Below are 6593 nucleotides of genomic sequence, written 5' to 3' on the forward strand. Positions count from 1 at the left end.
GGGAATGGGTCAAAATTGAACAAGAAAAAAAAAACGGGAGGAGTCCTTTCAGAGGCTATACATACCAAATTAAGAGAAGAAAAGGAAAAAGGAAAAAAAACATAACAACAAAACTAAACAAAAAAACAAAAACCCCAAAAAAGCACCACAGCAATAAAGACAACAAGCAAACAATAACCACGTTCTGGAAATAAAAACAAAACAAAGCACACACACAAAAAAGAAAAACAACAACAATAACAACTAAACTAAATTAATTTGTGCTTGTATTTATTTATTTTTGCATAGGCACAGTAAATATGGGGAGATTAGAAAGGGAATTTCTTTGGCCTAACTTTTGACCTTTGATTTCACTTTTCCACAGGGCGTTGCCTGTTTTAAAGAAAGTAGACAAGACCCATGATAAGCTATCTGTATTTCCTCTTCTGTTTTTCTATGAAACGAAACCTAAAAATCACTGAGTATATAATGCAATCCTCTAGGCCTGTGTGGTTTAGAAGTATAGCTTGGATCAGTATCTTGCAAGAGCTCTCTGGTTACATCTGAGGTCTCACTACTTTGATTTAGGACTATCTCAGGCTGTTGGATTGCAAAGAAGGATATTCTACAAACTAAAGATAGATGGGGATTGGACCTATTATGTGTGTATGTGTGTGTGTGTGTGTGTGTGTGTGCGTGTGTGTGTGTGTGTGTGTGTGTGTGTGTGTGTGTGGTGGCAAGGGGGAAATGTGCCTAAGCTTATGGAAAGAAGAAAGAAGAGCTAACACAGACTTCTCAGCCCTTCATCAGGTCATGCATTCAATCATAGTGCTTAGGATTGCTCCCTACAAAATTATTTATGCTTAGAGTGTTTAAGTATTAAACACTTGTGAAGTGTTTAAATGTTTAGATACGAGATATTTTGTATTTTTCAAAAATGGATTAATATTTCTGTGTCTATTTATGCAATTGCACATCATCTATAAAATTTTGTTATAATCTTTTACTTCTAAATGTAGATACTTAAACAGTTTATGGTTGGATTTATCTATTTCATGTTAATTTTAAATGCATTTGCATAGACTTATTCACACTATTCATTTTTGTATGCCTACAAAAGAGAAATATATAATTTTTTAAAATATCTTTTTGGTTTTTTTGTTTGTTTGTTTTATTCGGGCCACACCCATTTGATGCTCAGGGATTACTTCTGGCTAAGCGCTCAGAAATCATCCCTGGCTCGGGGAGACCATATGGGACGCCGGGGGTTCGAACCGCGTTCCTTCCTTGGCTAGAGCTTGCAAGGCAGACACACATCTTACCTCTAGCGCCACCTCGCCGGCCTCCTTAAAATATCTTTTAAAAATGTATCATTTATGTACACTTTTTTTGAATTTTAGGAGTTTCCTTTTAATCATCTAGATGTGTGTAGGAGTTAAACATCTCCACAATTAATTCACAAAATCAATATAAACCTCTTATATGTGGATATGTGGGATTTAAAGTAAGAAAAAAATTGCCAAAGTTAGTGGAACAGGAAATTTTATTCATAGAACTGAGTTCACATTGGAGTAGAGGTGACCCCAACGGGACTGTGGACACTGGTGGAGGGAAGTAGACTCTCTGCTGATGGGTGTGCATAAAAAGTATGATTAACATTATTGTATATCCCAGTATCTCAGGTGAAAATGGTTAAGAACAAATATCTAAATATTTGTTGCTAAGTTAAACTTGAAGGCTAGATTCCAGATGGTGATAGTTTGAATATCATAACTAAATATGTTTAAAAATATGGGGCCAGATTGATAGCACCGCAGTAGGGTATTTGCCTTGCACACAGTGACCTAGGATGGACTTGGGTTCAATCCCCAGCATCCCATATGGTCCCCTGCGGCCCCCCAGGGACCTCAATCCCGACCCGCAGGAGAAGCTGGGGACCACAACAGTTATTCACGATTCACGAAGTGGATTCCAGTCTGAAAGAAAAGAGGGGTTTGGGAAGACAAGGAGACTCAAGGCGAAAAGCTCCGATCAAGAGTCCGTTTATTTGGGGAGGGGGCTAGCCTTTTATAGTCAGGCCAAACAAAGAGAAAGGGGCAAGGCATTCTTGGAATAATTGTAACTTTCCACAGGCACATCATGTTTTTTCAAAATTAACAAGGCTGTACATCATGAGGTTGGCATTCATCAATCATGAGGCCCAAGTTGTTAGAGCAACAAAGTATAAGATCTAATCTCTGCCCAGGCCCACCAGCCTCTATCTTTATGGGAACATCTTGGTGCCTGTGGTTGACTCCCCTAGCTCTGAGGAATGCAATAACTCCCCTTTTCTTTAGGTCCAAGGGCAAAGGCCACATCTTGCTAGCTGCTCAGGCTGGCAGCCTGCTAATTGTCACATAGGCACTTTTGCTCAGACTTTCAGAGACTCCATTTTGATTTTAGAATAAAGGGCTTTTAGTTATGCCAAACAGTCTCCAACAAATTCCCCCTTTTTTATTTATTTATTTCAAAGATGGGTGGAAACCCTGTCTTAGGCTACCTGATGTGCTCTCAGTGTCAGCACCCCAAAGTAAGGCTATGGCTCGGGGAGCACGCAAGAAATTCTTGCATGAGTGCATATAGGCTAGGTCGCCCTACCCCTTTAAGAGCCAATGCAGAATTTAAGAGTGGGGTATGCTTCTGACAACTGACACCAGGCTAATCCCATCCTAGGAATTTCCACAGCCGAGAGAGGAGGGAGTTTTTGCGCTTGGCAAGCTGCTCTGACTCCTCAAAGTCCAGTGTTTCAGGGGCGTTTGCTTCGCCCTCTGGGACTTTAGTTAATGGGGGCTCGTGGGGTTGGATCTGTTGATAATGTAAGTCCACAGTTTTATTTTTTTTTTTTGAAGCCTCATCAATTTGGGTTTTTATAAAACCAGTTATATGGCAAAATGCCCATGGACCAAAAGAAACAAACAGCATGATCCCAATAAATGGGCCGAGCAGCGTGGGCAGCAGAGTAGATATACAGGGGAAAGCTGAAAACCAATTTTTATACCAGCTTTTCTCCCTGTCTAAGGTTTTCTTAGTTTCAGCTAGGCTTTTTTCAACTTTTTTGATGCTATCCCTAACAAGACCTAATTTATCCTTAAAGAAGCAACAATCTTCCTTCAAGGCAGCACAAATACCCCCATCTTTTAACAAAGCAAGATCAAGACCACGACGGTTTTGTAGTACCATTTCAGCTAAGGAACCAACAGTTTCTTGTAAATAGTCTAGACCTCGCTTAAGCTCCTCTATATCTTTAACAACAGTGGTGGTTAGGAAGCCTATAGATTCCTCAGTGCGTATGAGGGAATAAATGCCTGTACCTGCACCAGCAGCGCCAAGGCCGACAAGGATGGCCAGGGTGATGGCTGTAACAGGCTCACGTTTGGTGCGAGAAAGACTGGGGGAGGTACCAGAGTAGGGCAGTAAATCTAGTTCGGGGCGAACAGTAAGTTTGGGCATAAGAATTATCAAAACACAATAATCACGATGAGTAAGAAAGACATGAACAATAATGTGTGGTGTCAAACCAGAAGAGCAAACAAAGAATGTCAAATTTGGTGCAATAAGAAATTGAGCATGTCTGTAGACATGCAGTGTTTGATTACAAGTGTTCAATAATTGAGCGGGAGGGATTATGTTGGGGCAGAGAAGGCAGAGTCCGTAGCTCACGACCTGCCCAACAGTGAGTTCATGATGCTGAGGCTGAACTCCCCAGAGAAGAAGTCCAGAGTCATTGGTGTAGATAGGAGATTCAAACATTGTGATGCCTTCATAAAACGGCGAAACTGGTGAATAGCAGATCCAACAGTGTTCATAGCTGGTGTTGGAGAGCGCCTGGGCAGAGGCATTGACCATTTGCAGGATGAGGTCTGAGGTGGAAACCGGACCAACAGGTTTGATGGTTAATCTAGGCATTAACAAAGCTAAAACATAATAATCATGATAAGCAAGAAACATTTCAGTAACAATATGGGGAGAAAATCCAGTGGAGCAAACAAAATAAGTGGAGTTGGGGGCTTCAATGAAGATGGAAGAGTTGTTAACCACAATGGTTTGATTGCAAATGTCTGATTGTTGAACAGGGGGGCACATATATGGTCCGAGTAAGCAAAGTCCCACGCCCATGACCTGTTTGCAATGGAGGTTGTTGGTGGCAGTGGGAGAGTCAGTTAGAAACAGGTTCAGCAGGAATGGTGGGCTGAAGGACTGGAACAGTGGGTGGGTAACACAGAGGTGGCAGGAGGGGTGACAGGCTCTTTTGAGGTGGATGAAGACAGGACTGCGGAAGGCTGTGGAGGTCTTCTGTCAGACTTCAGCATTTAAAAATTTTTATAATTAACAATCACCAATTTTTCAAAAACTTTTAAACTGAACCTAAATGATTTTTCTTAAACTTCTTAGTTATTATCTTAAAGCTAGATGCTTCTCTCTCTAGCCACATATCCATATTCTTTTGGCCTTAGCTTACACATAGCAGGAAAGCTGGGTGACTGCAAAGTCCAGAAATTCTCCAGGGAAAAGTTATCCCCGATGGCCATTGAGAAATCTGGAGTTTGCCATTCCTCACACCCCCTGCCATGTTCTTAGAAGGACAAAGCTAGCTTATACATAATTTTTAACACATGATTTTTAGTTGCAAGATGCCAGTCTGTCAACTGACCAGACTGAACCAGGTTGAAAAAAACTAATTGAAATTTGAAAAATGGATAAGGCTTTGAAAATTGTATTTATCATGAAATGTAGAGATAACAAATAAACAGACAAAACAAAACAACACTAAACACAACATTTTACACTTGTGGCCACTTTCATTCATTACAACACACACATAAACAGACTAAAGGATCGATCCAAAACTTATTTTAGAAAAATTGACAAGCGCTTTTAAATATTTAGCCAGCATGTTTGTAAGAGAAAAAAAAATTTTGTAGAAAAGGGGGCCGGGCGGTGGCGCTAAAGGTAAGGTGCCTGCCTTGCCTGCGCTAGCCTTGGACGGACCGCGGTTCGATCCCCTGGTGTCCCATATGGTCCCCCAAGCCAGGAGCAACTTCTGAGCACATAGCCAGGAGTAACCCCTGAGCATTACCGGGTGTGGCCCAAAAATAAAAAAAAAAAAAAAAAAAAAAAAAAAAGAAAAACTTTTTCAGTTTTGAGAAGTACTTAATGTAGATGGAGTGGAACTTTGTTGAACATAAAAGTTTTAAGGTTTAGATTTAGCATAAAACATTTTTAAAATAATCTTAATTTGAAGTTTAAAACATTAAGTAAAATGGTTAATAAGCAGTAAAAAGTTTTTTTAAGTAAAATGGTTAATGAGCACTGTAGAAGGAGTCTCCACTCTGAAGTATGATATCATTTGCTGTAAATGAACAGGTTTTCTATAAATTAGTTTCACAGTATAATAGTAGGACAGCTGCAATAAAGTGTTAAAATTTTTATGATTAAACACAATAGCATGAACTATGATTATTAAAGATATGAAAAACTGACTTTAAAAAACAAACAACTGTTCTTACTTTGAAGACTTTAAGTGAATAATTTGTAAAAAATATTATATACCAAATATATATACCAAATATATATAACAAAATGTTTAGATCATTATAAAATATAGTTAAAGACATCTGATGCATTTCCACACCTAGAGCTTAGGACCAAAATTATTTTTGATACTTGTAGTTAAACTGCCTATAAAATTTACTTTTATAATATTACTCATGAAATTAAATATATATGTATTTTTTATCAATACTAGATTTCTTCACTGTGACACAAATATACAGATTTGTATAATGTGCTGATATTCTGAATACACTTAAAATAATAGTTCTTTCAATGCAGAGATAAAGAACAACCATTGCTGTAGCACAAAGTTAAAACCAAGGTTACTATAAAGCACACCTGGGTGTTTACTGTGATAAAATTAAACTATTATTTAAAAAGGCTAACCACAACATTTTTCACATAATTATTTTTTTCAAAACTACGAAAGGAAACTTATGTCAAAAGCATATGGGAACCATTTACATTTGAACAAGATGATAAACAGGTAACTTGCAAAACAAAACAAAACAAAATCCATAGTATGAGTTTTTTTTGTTTGTTTTGTTTTTGTTTTTGTTTCGTTTTCATTCGAGAACATTCAGCAAAAGTTACCTTCAGTTGTGCATTATTGCCTTAGGAAAGGGGATAGTGAAGTGATGAAGGAACAGAGACAACTCAAGATCAAACTTGAAAAATGCAAAATCATTTCTGCTCACCTTTGAGTTTAAAATTAAGCTTGAAATTAAAAAAAGGACAAAGCTACCTAAGGTTTAAATTTATGAATATTAATTTATGAACAAATTTATTTAACTAGTCATCATGTTGTTTCTGTCCTTGAAATGGCTTTTATGCCACTGTCTGAACTGCCTAACTGCCTTCAAGGTCCAGACTATCTGGTTCAAGTTTTTCAAATGGCAATTCTATGTTCCTATGTTTATTATGCATCCAAGAGAGCTTAGGTTCAGCTCAGAGTGTTTTGGAATGTTTACACATTATTGCCAAGAAAAGCTGAACAACTTCTTTTGCCAACAGTCCCCCAA

General features: G+C 38.1%; 1 non-coding gene across 1 annotated transcript; it reads right to left on the reverse strand.

Moving 5' to 3' along the window:
- Positions 1 to 5799: 5799 nt before the first annotated feature.
- LOC126007742 (small nucleolar RNA SNORA22) lies at positions 5800 to 5929 on the reverse strand. The gene has a single exon (XR_007495231.1). It is a non-coding gene; the product is annotated as a small nucleolar RNA SNORA22 (small nucleolar RNA).
- Between the last annotated feature and the right edge of the window lie 664 nt (positions 5930 to 6593).

The sequence above is a fragment of the Suncus etruscus genome, chromosome 4 (genome assembly GCF_024139225.1).
Source record: "Suncus etruscus isolate mSunEtr1 chromosome 4, mSunEtr1.pri.cur, whole genome shotgun sequence".
Classification (NCBI taxonomy): domain Eukaryota; kingdom Metazoa; phylum Chordata; class Mammalia; order Eulipotyphla; family Soricidae; genus Suncus; species Suncus etruscus.